Here is a 17,559-nt window from a genome sequence, read left to right on the forward strand (position 1 = left end):
GATGGGGATTCCCCTGGCAGAGGCATCACATACACTATGCAAGCATTCGAAAATAAACTTACTATTCATTCAGAAATCAACTTAGAATTTGTTCAAAAATCAACAGGGATGCGTTTCAAAATCGTATGAATAATTGATATACCAATGTGCACTGGATGCTAGGCGCTTTGTGAAACAAGGTTTTTTCCTCAATACTATGAATCTGTCCCCCACCCACTGAAATTGCCACCCAGGGCAGATACCCCAGTTTGTCCCTGCCCCCTAGCTCTGGGCCTGTTCCACATACGTGAACCTGCCAGCTTCGGCACACCAGTAATATTTTTCCGGACCACATCTGGCTGCATACTGCTATTGCTTATACAGCTAGTTGCCACACTTCTGCAGCCAGAAGTAGGAGAAGGTACTATTCATATGCTACTCAACTGCGCATGCACATGAGCTCGCTCGCAACTGCTCATACAATTCAATAAAGCCTAGTTTACACGATGACACCAGGTTGCAAGCAACTGTGCAACCAGCCACTGCGCAAGCATGCTGCGTGTTTGCGCAACTCTCCAGTGAAACGAAAACCTAGTTTCACTCTCCGGGGGACACCATCTTGACGAAGCACTGTCCTTGTGTGGGTGGAGAGGCTTGCGTGTCCGCGGGAAGCTGAGGGCTATGCCGAAGGTAAAGGACCTACTGACGGAAAGGCCTCAGCTGATGGATCAGACTAAGAGAGTCCCACAACATCCCATCTTTCCTATCCACTCCTAGTCCTACCCTATTCCCTGACCCAACCCAAGCTGTGATGTGATCTGTGCTGAGGGGTACGTTGCACATGGGAAGATGGTCACAAACGAAGCCTCAGGGATACCGAGCGACCCTGAGTAGTTAGCCTTACACCGCGTCGACCCTGAGTACTTAGCCTTACACCGCGCGGGGTATTCATGGTGTGGACCTTCTAGATCCCCAAATCTCGTGGGACCAATATGGACACTATTATAGAAAATAAAGAAAAAGAAACTGAGGGGCAAATTGAGACCTCAGATACCCAAACATATGGGACAGAACCGATGGAAGGCATTTCCACTACAGAATCAGGGTCTAGACCTGAGCCAGAAGTGGGAAGTGTAACCGAGAAGCTAGACCAGATTACGATCAAAGGCTTGTCTGGGGCCCAGAGGAGGAAGCTACTCAGGGAACATAGGAAAAAGGAAGGGAAAGAATGGCTTCCTAAAAACAAGTGGGAAGTAAAGGGACTAGAACCTAAGAATCCCAGGAAAAACTGTCTCAGGTTGAAGGGGACACGCAGACCCCAACAACGTCAAAGACACATAGGGTTAAGGGAGGAATCAAAGATTCCCTCCTCCCTGGATAAGTGAGTCCAGAAAAAACCGAGGCAAGAAATAGGGAAACAGACCTTTAGTACTGTAGTCTCAGTTTTTATGATGGCAGTTATCCAGGAAGGTTATCCACTGGTGGCCATCACCTCGCAGCAGGAGGAACTAGTTCAGATGGCCCTTTTTGAAAAGATTTGGGGGGGGGGGGGGACGCTGGGCCAGGTCCCAATTACAGGAGGGTCTATCTAGATCGTGGTGCACCCATCTTCGTCTGTGAGGGAGTGCACACAGTACAGCGGCTCAAGGACAAGGTGACCATGATACCCCCATAAGGAGATGCGAAGCTGCTGGTCAATATGGCAGCGGAGCTTCTTAAGACCGCAAAGATATCATTATGGGTACCTAAGATCTTTAAGGAAGAGTCACCCAAGACTCTGTTCGGGGAAAATAGAGGCCCAGAACCCAAAAGTTTCGACAGAAGACTGGAGAGTGGTTGACCAGAAGGTTGCTCCGGAAGGACAAACCCTGGTGGGTAGAGGTCGGTGAGAAGTCCCTGAAGGAGAAGGACCTGAAACTGTTTTTAGGGTTCTCGCAGGTCACTGTCAGGGTTTTAAAAGACCTCAAAGATGCCAGTAAAATGAAGCCTGGAGGTGCTGCAGATTAATCTGCAGTACAGTAAAGGGACCTCTGCTGCCCTGAGCTGCTGCCTGGGGAGACAGGAAGTGAACATGGCCCTGATACAAGAGCCCTATTTATACAAAGGGGGTGTATCGGGCCTCGGAGGCACTGGAAGTAAGATGATCTATGCTAGGAATCTAAGAAACTCCAGAACATGCATCTATGTAAGAAATAGCATTTCTTTCATGCCAGTGATGGATTTCTGCTCTAGGGCCTTAGTGACCATTAAAATGCAGCAATGTGAGGAAGATATCACGAGAGAAATCATTTTGGCCTCAGCATACCTTCCTTACGAAGACAGCTCTCCTCCTCCCGTGGAGGTGAGGAGACTGGTAGAGACTTTCCATCGGCAAGGTGATCAACTGCTGGTGGGATGCGACGCCAATGCCCACAACCTAGTGTGGGGCAGCAAGGACACCAACAGTAAAGGTGAGTACCTTCTTGAATTTCTTTTAGCTAACAACTTCGAGGTCCTGAATAGGGGCAACGAACCTACATTCAGGAATAGCAGAAGGGAAGAAGAAATCAACATAACATTTGGTTCCATCACAATGAGTAGCTATGTCAAAAAATGGTATGTGGTGTTGGAGCCATTCTCATCAGACTACATGTGCATTAAATTCAAGGTCGAAATGGGCGGTCAGACAGACCATGACCAATAGGAATCCCAGGAAAACAGACTGGGAGACAACTAGGAGGGACCTCGACTTAGGCTCATCGGAAATTAAAACCTCGATAAGGAAGCCAGTAGAATTTGAGGAAGTGACCGTAGTGACCTCAGGGCAACTGCACAATCATCAGGAAGTGCACAAATGGGAGTGTTCCTTGGTGGAATAACAAACTAGAAATGCAAAGAAAACAGTTATGGAGACTGTTTAATATTGCGAGCGTGAAGGGCAATGGCTAAATATTGCGAGACCCTTGTACAATCTTGCAATAAGACAAACAAAAGTGGCATTCTGTGAGGAAGTGGAGGACACAGCTGCACAAGCCAGACTTCACAAGATTCTCACTAGAGCACCAACCAATCCAGGAATTACATTAAGGAAGGAGGATGGAGAATATACAAAGACAGCACATGAGACGCTGGAATTGCTCCTCAAAACTCACTTTCCTCAATATGCTCTGCCGGACAACATAGCCCAGTATGTGACCCCAGAGAGAGAATGGTTCTCAGGCACTTGAAGAGGGGACTGGAAATAGGCCAAGGAGTGTGTGAACTTCAACAAAATCCAGTGGGTGATGGGAACATTCCAACCATTTAAGTCATCTGGCCCAGATGGAATTTTTCCAGCTCTCCTGCAACAGGCAGGAGGAAAGCTTATAAGAGTCCTATGCAGGCTATTCAGGGTTAGCCTAGCATTAGGAATCATTCCCCATGCTTGGAGGGCAGTGAAGGTTGTCTTCATTCCAAGGCCAGGGAGAAATGATCAACCAAGGCCAAGGATATGAGACCAATCAGTCTGTCCTCCTCCATTCTCAAAACATTAGAAAAACTGGTTAATGTATATGTTGGGGAGAGGAGGTTAAGTAGGGTCCCTCTACACCCGAATCAACACGCATACCAACCAGGTAAATCACGTGAGACAGCTCTCCACTGACTCGTTGGGAAGGTGGAAAAAGGTACATGACCTGGGGACCACTATATGTAGGTGGACCAGGGCCATGCTTAGTGGAAGGAACATAGTGGCTACCATTATAAATGAAAATATGGTAATTAAGACCACTAGAGGCTGCCCACAAGGAGGAGTTTTGTCTCCTCTATTGTGTAATCTAATGGTGAACGAACTCATTGAGGAACTAAATTCCAGACAATGCTTCTGCCAAGAATACGCAAATGACCTTGTCATAGTAATACTTGGCAAATTCACTGACACAGTTAGGAATATGGCACAAGGAGGATTGGACATTGCACAAAAATGGTGCATTAAACAGGATCTGAGAGTTAATCCTAAGAAGACTGTTGTGGTGCCATTTACGAAGAGACATATTCAGCACGCAAGTTGGAATCTAAAGATCTTCGATGAAACTCTACCTTTGAAGCGGATAGTGAAATATCTAGGGGCAACCTTGAATGATAAGCTAACTTGGACCCTTCATATTAAGAGCATCTGCTCCAACGCAAAAAGTACTTTAGTGAGTACTAGGAGGGCTTGTGGCAAAAACAGGGGCCTAAGACCCAGGGGTATGCACTGGATATACACAACAGTGGTTAGACCTAAGATTTCCTATGGGGCCGTAGTGTGGTGGAAGAAGGTAGAACAGCAGGTTGCTGCTAAGAAGGTTGCTAAGGTGCAGAGATTGGCCTGCGTAGCCATAACGGGCAGAATTAGCAGCACACCAACCACTGGAATGGAAGCCATGCTGAATATGCCTCCACTTCACCTTTGGGTCAAGATAGAGATAGCAGCTGGGGCAAACAGACTTAAAACTGGCCAAAACTGGGTCTCATTCAGATATCCAGAATCACACACCAACATAGTGTGAGTGAGGTGAATATAGGTACGGCTGGGGAAATACCTGCTGACTATAAAATAACTCCCAACTGCTTCGACAAGCCGTACATCATAATAATTGGAAGTAGGGAGCAGTGGGAGAAAACTGTTCGACACCATATGGGGGACATCGGTTCACCGATGGGTCGAAAACAGACCAAGGTGTTGGGGCAGGGTTGTACAGGGTTCAGCCAAGACTGAAGAGCATCATCTCTCTAAGGAAACTGGCCTGTGTATTCCAAGCTGAAGTTACTGCAATCGGGCACGTGCATACGTGCTACAACGATCGTAGCATCTACATCTATTCAGACAGCCAAGTACCCCTGAAATCATTGGCAGCTCCTGCAACAAGATCTAAGATTGTTGCAGATTGCCACAGGGCTCTGGTGGAGCTAGGGGGAAGCAGTAGGGTGAACCTAGTGTGGGTCCCTGGCCACTCAGGGATCTGTGGCAATGAACAAGCCGATAGATTGGCTAGGATGGACTGGAACCTGTCCTGACAATCACCAAGGATATGATCAAATTAGAACTACGGAACTGGCTTAGGAAACAGCACATAGGATATTGGACCAAGGTCCATGAACGAAAAAATGGTAAGGTAATGATGGCGAAGCCATGTTTTAAAAGAAGCTCTGTAATCCTGGGATTGAACAGAAAAGAGATCGAACTCATGACTGGACTAATAAATGGCCATGGGAATTTCAAAACACTGCTACACACAATGGGTATAACAGAAGAGGACCATAATGTAGGATCTGAGATGAGGGTGAAGAAACTACATCACACCTATTCATCGAATGCACGACATTGGAGAGTAAAAGATACAGAATCTTCGGGACAAATAGACCTGAAGAAATTGCGTCAAACAAAGAACTGGTAGAGGGACTCCTTGCACTATTTAAGCGCACTGGTTGGCTTCACTAGATATACAGGGACCGATACCGCACAATAAACCTAGTTTCGGTGCAGGCAGTGGTGGGTTGGACCTAAGCTGTTTTAGCCCCCCCCCCCCTCCCCCTTGTTAAAATCAATCAATCAAAATCTAGTTTACACGCCGAAATTGGGTTGTGCCACTTGTTGTGTGGAATGAGTTGCACATAAATGGTTTTATCTTTGACTGTAGACATGGCGAAACCAGTACATACTTCAGTTTCATCATTTTGTGGGTTCCTGAGTAGTGTCTGAAAAAAAGATTTGGCAGCTGCATGTCACACGAGTTGTGATGGAGTTAAAGCTTGTTGTGAGGAATCACTACATAAGAAAAAATAAGAAACGTGTTTAGATTCGTGACTCGATGAAGAAAATTGTTGCTCAGAACCATTGCTGAAATAATTTGTAATGGAAGACCCAAGAATTTCTTTTAATTATCTTAGAATGTCACCAGAACTGTACAAGTGTCTTGTAAATAGTGTTAATTATGCAATAAGGAATAGAGATACTGTGATGCATGAAGCGCTGTCACCAGAACTGACATTACATATCCCATTGTGTCCAATACAATCGAGAAAACTTCGGCATGCTGTAAGACGCGGATTTAGTTGATGATGACACTTTTTCAGTAACACCAATAATTATTAACATTAACAGTAGTAATTATTCAAAGCAGGCCACATTAAGAAGAGAATGGTTTGCAAACTACTCTCTTGAAGATATATCTGTACAGTGGCAATATTTCGAAATTCAAACATATGTGAATGGGGGGACACTGCTGCAATGTTTTAAATGAATGAATATTGAATAAAGAATGCAGCTTCTTGATTTGTGTAGCCTTCCCTCCTATCAACAATAAACCTCAAAAAACAGAGTTGGCCTACTCGAATGATGGGAGTTTAGTCTTGTAGACAAGAGCGTTTCCACAGTTAGTATTACATTTGCTTGCGTTTTTCTTAATTCAGTTGTATATGTGCTTCTAATTCAATAAATTTTGCCCTGCCGCTCAGATATTGTCAAACTTTCTGTGTTCTGAATGCATCTGATGGTCTCAGGAGCAGCAATATGTTGCTTATTTTTGTAATCAGCATCACTGAAATCCTACAAACACCTATGTAAAGCATAGCTATCGAAAAAGTGAACATTATTCTCTGTTCCTCAGTGCATATTTCAGTTTGTTTACACTCTACGAACACACATAACCTCAAAGCTGATGCAACTAGTGTCGTCAAAGTCGGAACACGCCAAAAGTGTGTGTTTCAGTGATGAGTTGCACAAATGCTCGTTGCGCATGTGCAGTGGCCAGTAGCGCAGCTGCCTGCAACCTAGTTTCGTCGTGTAAACTAGGCTTAAACAATTTCAGCGTGTTTCAACTCTGGCAACACTAGTTGCACGAGTTTTGAGGCTATGCGTGTTCATAGAGTGAAGATAAACTGAAATATGAAGTGAGGAACGGAGAATAATGTTCGCTTTTTGGATAGCTATGCTTTGCATAGATGTTTGTAGGATTTCAGTGACACTGATTACAAAAATAAGCAACATATTGCTGCTAATGAGACCATCACGTGCGATCAGAACACAGAAATCTTGACAATATCTGAGCGGTAGGGCAATATTTATTGAATTAGAAGCACATATACAATTGAATTAAGAAAAATACAAGCAGATGCAATTCTAGCTTGTTGACAGGAGGGATCTTGTTGACAGGAGGGAAGGCTCCACAAATCAAGAAGCTGCATTCTTTATTCAGTATTTACCTATTTAAAATGTCACAGCAATGCTCCCCATTCACACGTATTTGAAATATTGCCACTGTGCAGATCTTCAAGAGATTAGTCTGCAAATCATTCTCTTCTTAATGCAGCCTGTTCGAATAATTACTGTTGCTAATGTTAATAATTATTACTGTTAATGTTAATAATTATTGGTATTGATGAAAAAATGTCATTACCAACTAAATCTGCATCTTATAGCACTCCGAGTGTTCTCGATTGTAATGCACGCAATGTGATATGTAATTTCAGTTCTGGTGAAGTGCTTCACGCATTACAGTATCTTTATTCCTTATCGCAAAATTAACTCTGTTTAGAAGAAACGCGAACAGGTCTGGTGACATTCTAAGATAATTAAAAGAACTTCTTGGGTCTTTTCTTCATCCAGTCACGAATCGAAACATGTTTCTTATTTTTTCCTTATGCAGCAAGTCCACTCCAGCTTTAACTTAACGTTGCACATCATTACGAAGTGTCGTATTCATGATCTATGGAACAAGTATTAATCTAATCTAATCTAATCCCAACCCGTGTGATGTGTAGCTGCCAAAACTTTCATCTCGGACACGACTCAGGAACCCACAAAATGACAAAACTGAAGTGTATACCAGTTTCACTGTGTCAACAGCCAAATATGAAACCGTTTTCGTGCAACTCATTCCACGCAACGAGTGACGCAACCCAATATCGTCGTGTAAACTAGATTTAATGTAAACAGTTGTGACGTCAGGCTCATTGGAGGCAATTTGTTGTTATGAAACATTGCATAATCTTCCTAAAGCCTTTGACACATTTTGCTGTTGGCAGACACTTGTATGAGCACTGTGTTTTGTTGTTGTATTGGCACATTTCCTTTGCGACATAAGTTTTCTTTTTCTTTTTCCTCCTCTCATTCATGTTTTATTGTTACAGTATTATTCTGCAGTAGTGAGAAAAAGTAATACCCTTTATTAGATTATTGGTTATTACCGGTCAAAGTTACAAAAATTTAACTGAAAATTAAAACAATGAAAATTTCCCGGAATTCTAAAAAATTCCCATATTTTGCCCGTTTTCTCCTGGATGAAAAAATTCCCAGGTTTTTCCCGGATCTCCCGGTTGTCCCGGCTCGTATACAACCTGTAAGAAGTCCATTACAGTTGACAGCGCAGAAAGTGATGCTGCACAGAGGATGGAGGAAAACGCAATGAGGAGGGTAACTTCACCCAACAGCTGGAGAATGAGCCGAGGTGCGGATCCATGTCGTCGAAGGATGCTAGAGATCTCAGCACATGGACACTATGACCATGTAAGGCGCCCTTCCCAAATTTGCTCGTTCTTCAGGAAAATTTGAAAAATGGAGGTGAAAACTTACAGGGGACTATCACATAAAGGCTGAAACATGTGAGACTCCTTTTAGTCACCTCTTATGACAGGCAGGAATACCTTGGCCCTGCAGGGGGAAAGCTGTGTCTCATAGTCAGCAGCCAATGACTATTGGCCTTCATCGGACCTTTATATAAAGATATTATAAAAGGTGTTCTGAGCAGTCAGTTACCTTAGTTGGAAAGTTTATGGAAGGAATTTAGTTGAATGACGATGTTACCAACGTAAATAATATTTTACTGGAACAGTTTTTTAAGAAAATTTCCTGTAACCACTATTTCTGCCAAATAGTTGCTAAATAGGCCAATATAGTTTTTAAATGATTGATGAGTAGATTAAAAGGTCTTCCAGCTGCTCAGTATCCATGTACTATTAAAAAGGATTTGTTATAAAATTCTACTTCAGTACATGTGGTCATATGCTGCTCTACACAAAATTCACTAATGTCTATGTTCTTAAACGTATAACACTTCCTGACTAACATAGCAATACCTCCTCCCTCAATTTCTCCTAAATGAGATGCTAACTTAAATTCTGGAATTTTTGACCTCTTCCTCCATTGGACGGTCTTTTCAAACAATTCTTTCTTTTACACCTTACCAATCATTAAATTAATAACAATTTAATTTCTATATTGAAACTAATGAGTCAGTTTCTATAATACTGCCAAGCTTCAGTATCTGTATGCAGTAACCCCAGAAATAATACAGAGCAGTTTTCAAGTACACTAAAGTATATTATTTCTCATTTGTAAAACTGCAGTCACCTCAGGATTTTAATTTTTGGAAATAGTTACAAATATTAGGCCTGAAACAACAAAACACACACACATTTGTCAAACATTATCAGGGCACACTGTATATTATATGCAAACAGTAAACAACAAGACTTATCATATCTAGGAGTATATAATTAATGTAGAGAAATCAATATCAGACCATGATGAAATATGGTTAAAACTACAGATAAAAAAATTTCACACAGAAATGTGAAAAACTCCATTAGAAATGAGTCAAATGTTAATGCTTTCAAATCAACAAGTAGTCCAACTTCCAGTCCATCTGTGTCTATATTAATGAAGAGTGACAGATTTATAAATCTACTTTTGGCATATTTAATAAATATTGTTTTCAACTATTTAATGGACACAAGTGAAACTTAAATGGTTGTGGAAGTACACACAACTGGTTTCAATTCATCCTCTGTAGCTTAGAAATTTTAGTGATCTTTTACAGCAGATCAAAGGAGAGTTTAACAAAGCAAACTACTTTCAGACAAAGAAAAGATACAAATTGGCCATTATAAAATGTAACTACATCATGGACAATTTATTTATATGATTTTTACCAGTGGAAAAATTCTCCTATTAGAGCACAAAAAAGGAAATTATGCTGCTGCTTAAAAGACTGACTGAAAAGTGCAGTACAAGTTGTCTCATTCCACCTCCTTCAGCACCTTTAAAAGTTATCCCCAAAAATTTTGGCATGTGAACATATTCCCACTCTTAAACATGAAACTCACCCCTACATGTAACTCAGTCACATCCAGTAGGCCATCACTGAAAGTTGCTGATACCCTTCCATTTCCACATGCCCATTCTCACTCATTCTGCTCATCTCATTGTCATTATCTCTTTGTGTGTGTTACTGGCTCCTGCTTCATAGCCACGGTCGCCTTGTTCTATCCTACAGCTACCGCCTCCTTTCACTGTCACTGCTTCCCTATGTCCCCTCTTACTGCTAATATCTAATTCATTCCTTCCCACTTCTGCTGTCCCTCCATGGTCACTATATCTCTCTTACCGGTTGTCATTTTCATAGCCTATCTCATTAGCACTGGCTTTCAACCACATCCATTTTCTCCTTCTCTTTATTCCTCTCCCACAGCTACTGTATATTATCTTCCAGTACTTACTACTTCCCCTCCCCCCCTCTTACCCACTGTCTCTTCCTTTCTCAACATAAAAAAGTGTGAATATGTTCACAAGTCAAAACTTTTGGTAAAATTTCGAAAGTTGCTGAGGTAGGTAGAATAAGGTAGCTGGTAATCCACTTTTCAGAATGAGATTTTCACTCTGCAGTGGAGTGTGTGCTGATATGAACCTTCCTGGAAGATTAAAACTGTGTGCCAGACCGCGACTCAAACTCGGGACCTTTGCCTTTTGCGGGCAAGCGCTCGCCTGAGAAAGGCAAAGGTCCCGAGTTCGAGTTTCGGTCCGGCACACAGTTTTAATCTGCCAGGAAGGTTCAATCCCCTTTTGAGTCAGAGTCTTGAAATAAATGTGAACATTTTCATGTTTACTTTATGATCCAATAGGATCATAATCTCCAGTGGTTCCCCTCTTCTCCCTGCTGTAAGAGGGCATGCCACTCATAGGAAAAGAAATGAATTGTCAGTAAAATTTTGACATGTGCTTCAGATGATAACATGGTGATCAAAGAACCCTTCCAATGATAATGGAGCTGTGGTGATGGGGCATGAGTCATTTTTGGGTATCTCAGATGGTAGAGCACTTACCCACGAAAAGCAAAGGTCTCGAGTTCAAGTCTCAGTCTGGCACACAGTTTAAATCTGCCAGGAAGTTTCACATCAGTGCACACACACTGCTGCAATGTGAAAACCTCATTCTGGATAATGGAGATACGTTACAGTAGATCATCTCCTAACATACATTGTCATAATTTTGAACATAATCCTAAAGTCTTTATGATGGTACTGTTTTACTTTAGAATTAAGCAGTACTAATACATCCCTGTCAGTCACATTTAAGAAAGAAGTAAAACTTCTCTGAAATGTAAATGCTGACTGTTACACTTTTCACAGAGAATTTACAGGATGAAAAACAGAATAGTTTACCAAGAACATAAAAGAAATGAGAAATATAATTTTTTACTAAAATTATTCTTGTAACATTATGAGCCCAGTTTCTTTCACACAGTCACAGACATTTACAGTGGAAGCTGAGAAAACAAGTGACCAACACCTGAGATCAGAATATCTTGTGCTAGAAAGAGGGAGAGCTTTATGTAATATAAAGAAATAGCTTTAATGGAGACAAAAATGTGCTGTAAGCAGTACTGCAGAATTTTTCAGTATGTCACCAAGAAGACAAAAACCATAATCTAACACAAACAATAAAATTGCAAGAACAAGCAAAGGACAATTAGGAATATTGAGATGCATAAATGAATAAACTTGGCAAGGCAAATGATACCAAACTACCAGATGAGAGAACCAAAGGTATAGCTAAGGTGAAATTAAAATCATTTACTACTAAAATCAATGAATTCTTTCTTACAGTAGATGCAAGCATGAGACAAAAAATTTCTGTCAAAAAGCAGATGCAATAAACTTACTTAGACAGGTAATGCGTACTCCACCACCTGACATCAGATACTTCAATCTCTCAGGAGATACTGATTACAACTGTACCTCAATGTAGGGCACTATCAAATCAGAACAAGGTTTAGTATTTTGGCCAACATACAATCACCACCAAAGAGGTTACTACTTTTTACTGACCTAAAAATGTTTGTGGTCTCTCTAAATAATTCAGGACTAAAGGAGGGCACTCACTGAATAGCAGACGCATTGAGTCATCAAGAAGTACACAAAGAGAATAAAAATTCTGGAAGAATTTTTTTAATGAGCAAGAGTTATACAAGGAACAGTGAATGAGTGGTTCTAGCCTTATCTGAAAAACTGGTGCAAAAAGTGGAGTTCACACATCTGCTGCTGATAAATTTTTAGTGATATAACTGTCAGACAAGAAACATATAAACATAGGTGTTCTCGAGACTAGGGTGTTGGAGCCAATTCTGTTCTTAATATACAGGGTCAGTCACATAAGATTTAAGCCCCTTTTTATTTCCTGAACAGTTCCAGATATCAAAATAAGGTTTTCTGCAATTGATAGTACGCTGATGGGGGGCCCACAACGTTTTGTATGGATAATGCTCTGAGCTCTGATATGAATCGGGATGCTGAAATTTTTTAATTTTTTATCTCATACTTTTCATAACTGCATTCAACAGCTCTTGGTAAGACAATTACAGTGATACAGCAATTGTTAGTACTGACATTGAAACCTTCCACTAAAGAGTCTGAGAAATGAACTAAAACTGGAAAACAATGCAGCCAGTCAGTTATGCCATGTAAACAACACCAAGCACAGCTCTCATCAGGCTCCATTGTTATGGCTAATGCAGCAAGACAGGCCAGTGCTATGAAGATAAAACCTCATTTCCTGTATGACATAGATACGGGGTCAGCTATGATTTTTGTATATGGAACCACATCAAATGGAGCTTAGAAAAACTATTCCATATCTGCATTCGTAACTGAATATTGTGGAAACAACTATGGTTGCACCATGCAATTTTCCAGTACCATTTCTAAACAGCATTTGTTTGACATTCACCATACAAAAGTAGCTTGTCTAATTTCTTCTCATTGGTGTATATTTCAGCATTCAAGAAATGTTGAAGTAAAAATGACCAACTGATAGACAACACAGTTCCTGCTAGTTCTAAAGTGAATGCAATTAAGTCAAAAGACTTTATACAACAATGTCATCTGGCGGTTTACTATGCAATAGTTGATTTCGGCCGACCTGTTTTTCAATTTAAGAATATTTATCACATTCTTTTGAGAAGAGTTTAAGCCTCAAAATTAACAAGAATGAGATCACTATACTTGCCTTTGCTTTGGGATACTGAAAAAACCATACCATTCCATTTTAAAAAAATCATACTGGCTCCAGTATTCAACATATATAAGAGTTAAAATTCTTTATTACACACCATACCAGAGTATGTGTTCCTTAATGTGCTATCATTTGCCGAAAAACTTGCTTCGGTATCTAAAACCGTTTATGAAATAAAAGGGGTGTTACATCTTATTTGACTCACTCTGTATATCAATGATTTTCCAGACGATATAAGGCGTGACCTCTTTGCCGATGACAGCAACATCTCCAGTCACTGATAAAACACCAGAGCTCCTATTTGAGGAAACACATGAAACCCTCAAGGCTGTTGAGAATTCGGCATGGTATACTACATTAACATTGAACATAAAGAAAATGAATCTTATACACATCAGCATAAAGGAGGACAACAATTCTGTAACATTAAACACAAATGATAAATCTGTAGCCTGTGAAACAAACACAAAGTTTTTTACGAATGGAGACTGTGATGTGGGATGAACACACAATACTACTGCCAAAAAGAATTTTAGCAGCGTGTTATGATCTTAGGGTTTCAATATCAGTTTGTAACAGCCAATGTCTTGTGTGGTGACATACCATGCTTAAATACAATCAATTCATAGTTGTGTGTTTCTTTTCAGGGGATCAAGGGGACAAAATATGGACAAATTTTAAACTGCAGAATAGGGCCACAAGAATAATAATTAGAAGTTGTAGTCGGGCTCCTTGTAAAAAGCTATTTAAAAAACTGGGCATTCTTACTGCACCAAATGAGTACATCTACCAATCTGTAGTGCATGTCAAGGACAACATTACCAGGTATTTCACTAATAATTCTATAAATTTTCATGGAACAAGAGGGAGTTTGCACTTACAATTACCATGTGAAAAATAAACAAAAAACTCAAAACAGCATTTTTAGCAGTAAATGAAACTGAAAAATAAATTTCCATAGGAAATAAAGATTACTAAAATATGTAAGTTCAAAAAGAGTAGCTTCAAAATTAGTCATAATTAATGCATACTACACAATTGAAGACTAAGAGGGCTTAGAGGGTAATAATGAAAGGGGATACCACCACCCTGTGACATTTCAATACACAATCCTGATTTACGGCTTTCATGATGAAATGCTGTGTCAAGTCCACAATATTAATGTCTTGCCATTCTCTTGAGTTCAACATCACACTCATAACGGGGAATACCAACTCAGCACTTCAGATGGTCTGAGGAACATAGTTGAATGAGCACAGGTGTGGAGTCAGCTTCGTAAATAGACTGGAGTTAGTGCAAGGGCACAGCGTGATCTTTACGGTCCAGGAGTCACCGACAGATGACACTGTGAACGAAACCACAGGCCTACCGAATGAGGCACTGCAGCCGTTAAGAGACTGACTTTGTATTTGGAAGGATGGAGTTGTTCTGTCTGGTCATCCAAAATTGGGTTTTATGGGGTTTCTGCTAAATCACATAAACACAGAGATGAATCCTTAATGAAGGCCTTGAGTGCTACCTGTCCTATCCTTGCACAGCATGTTATGTATTTTGTGTGTTGTATATTTTGAGCAAGTGATTTGCACTATATTACCATAAAAATTGCTATATACTTATGAGATGGTCCTTGGATGATTAACGCTAAAACATAACAATCGAACAACCTTATATTTTGGCAGAAAAGTTCAGTTATGTATTACGTACATTAAACTTTGTATTAAACATCCTGCCATTTTTCACTGAAAGTATGTTATTCAACTATTGTATCTTTTGGGAACATTTACCTAGGGAAAATTTTAGAAATCATGGGGACTGTGCAGATACTGTTCTGGTTACATTGAATGCTTCAGGAAAACTGCTCATGCAAATCACCAGAGACTCTGCTGCATACCGTACCATTTGTGGTCCAATCACAGGAGGGGCGATGCATCACTCTCACCCTTGCATGACCCCTCCATATGGCTGAATGACTCATAGCTCTGCATTTAAATTTTCTACATAACACTTCATCCAGGAATTTTAATAACGCTTAAAGCGTTACAAAATCTTCACCATAATACAAGGAGTATTCCCAGTGATGGACCTGATGTCATCCTGAATTGTGCAGATGAGGTTATGGTCCAAACACTTGCAATGATCACTATACAATCAAGATCTCTTGCCAGAGAGCCTAAATCACAGGTGACATCACTGAGCCCTGCACTTGGCATAAAATTGTTAGATACCTGGTACATAAAATTGTTAGATACCTGGTATTCCTTAACTATGGACTTCTCTACTAATTCAAACATTCCACCTACCCAGTGACTACTCTCAAGCAGGACTGACTTGGTCTTTTTAATCCTCTGACTACCATTAACTTTGTCCTGCACTTTTACTTTCGTCTTGTCAGTTTATTCCTGAATGCCTTCAGTTGTCTGCACACTTGTCTAGTCTCCACAGAAGTGAAGCTGTTTGAAACATGTGGACAAACTAGTAGGCCCTACATTTTCAGCATCTCTTGAACTTGTTGCCCGATCTATTTCATAAACAACATTCAAAATCTTACAAATCTGGCTTAAGAAAGTGTTTTGCACAGTTGGGGATTTCACAAGCTGTATATAGGAAAACGTTACATTATGATTTCCTGAAGAAATATGTCACCTTGCACAACACACTTCCACACACCGGTGTCAACAATATCAGTTTCTTATCAGAAACAAAAATCTATACTTACAAAACAGAAAAAGCTTAACTTGAAACATACTACATGTCCACGATTCAAGTTTGTATTTTTACGCAAATTTTTCCAAATATAGATGTCACTGTTGCTAATCAAAAACACCTAATCTCAAAACATTTTTAATGCTTCCTTCTATTTTAGTTACTAAAATGAGTTGGCTGTTTCTTACAAGTAAAGGAAAGAATGGGCTCTTCAACACTTCGACTGCTGCGGTTACATCAACATAAGGTCATGCAATGCACGAGCTCAGACTACATTAGTTTTCGACACACACCTATGACGACTCAATTTAACGTACGAACCTGGCAATCGGCTGCTTTTACATGCCTAAACATCAGTCAAAACGATTTGACTTCTTACGTTTATATGCCGAAGCTTAATGGACATTTTTTTGCGACAATCAAACTACATATCATGTGGCTTACCTATATTCTTATATATTTAATTCTTTCTCTTGTCCTATAATACAAATTTATGCAATTATAGCATATTCCACTACACGTGATTTCCTGAAGTATACAAATTACTGAACGTGCAGTTTTCTAACAACGTTCTTCTCAATATTACCTTCATTTCAACTGAGGCGCTACTTGAAACGGTAGCTTTTCCCTAACTACGTAAATACCAACGAAGGCTTCTTTTATTTCGATACCCAAAAGAATATACCAACAATTAACCTTAACTAATGGCGATTCTTTCAAAGGTTAATACAAAAGCAGTACTTACACAAAATATGCACATTTACTAATAAAACTTTTAAAAATAATCTAAATTTCTGGTGGATCCAAACATGTGAAAACTAATCTCTTTGCGGCTTTATTTCCATTTTTATGTCATACAATCTCTAACGATCAAACATGTTTTATCCAGATCACGGACAGTATTAAGAAAATTGTGTTTCTTACCACCCGTGCTTAGGAGATTGCGACCTCTTGAGGCATCTCAGAGCCCAAAATCTAATTAACTGAACACCCTTAGGCTTTCATAAGTGGACGGTATTAACAAAACAACATCCTTCACTTCTTTTCAAAATCTACGGCTGGCATATAACCAAAACATTCGACTGACATTTCCTGCAAACGTCAAAGCGCTAAAGATATACGTCATAAACTCTCAGACATACTTTAAATTACCGTCAGAGATGCACAGTAGATACCAAAGTTAGCCTAGTTTACACGACGACACTTGCAGGAAACTGCGCTATCGGTCACTGCGCATGCGTGACGCACTTTTGCGCTACTAGTCGGTGAAACTAAACACTTTTGGCGTGTTCCAACTTTGGTGAAAGTAGTTGTATGAGTTTTGAGGTTATGTGGGTTCGTAGAGTGTAGACAAACTGAAATATGCAGTGAGGAACGGAGAAAATGTTCGCTTTTTGGATATCTAAACTTTGCATTGGTGCTTGTGGGCTTTCAGTGATGCTGATTACAAAAATAAGCAGTATATTGCTGCCCCTGAGACCTTCACATGCAATCAGAATACACAAAGTTTGACAATATCTGAGCTGCACGGCAAAATTTGTTGCATTAGAAGCACATGTACAACTGAATTAAGAAAAAATACAAGCAAA

General features: G+C 40.2%; 1 protein-coding gene across 2 annotated transcripts in view; it reads right to left on the reverse strand.

The window, feature by feature from the left end:
- Positions 1-17,196, reverse strand: part of LOC126278023 (F-box/LRR-repeat protein 2-like) — a 50,036-nt gene extending 32,840 nt beyond the window's left edge. Inside the window, exon 1 of one of the 2 annotated variants that reach the window (XM_049977745.1) lies at positions 17,113-17,196. The gene's annotated coding sequence lies outside the window, so the exon portion shown is untranslated. The other variant, XM_049977743.1, reaches the window with a different exon arrangement.
- Positions 17,197-17,559: the final 363 nt, after the last annotated feature.

The sequence above is a fragment of the Schistocerca gregaria genome, chromosome 6 (genome assembly GCF_023897955.1).
Source record: "Schistocerca gregaria isolate iqSchGreg1 chromosome 6, iqSchGreg1.2, whole genome shotgun sequence".
In the NCBI taxonomy this organism is placed as follows: Eukaryota; Metazoa; Arthropoda; class Insecta; order Orthoptera; family Acrididae; genus Schistocerca; species Schistocerca gregaria.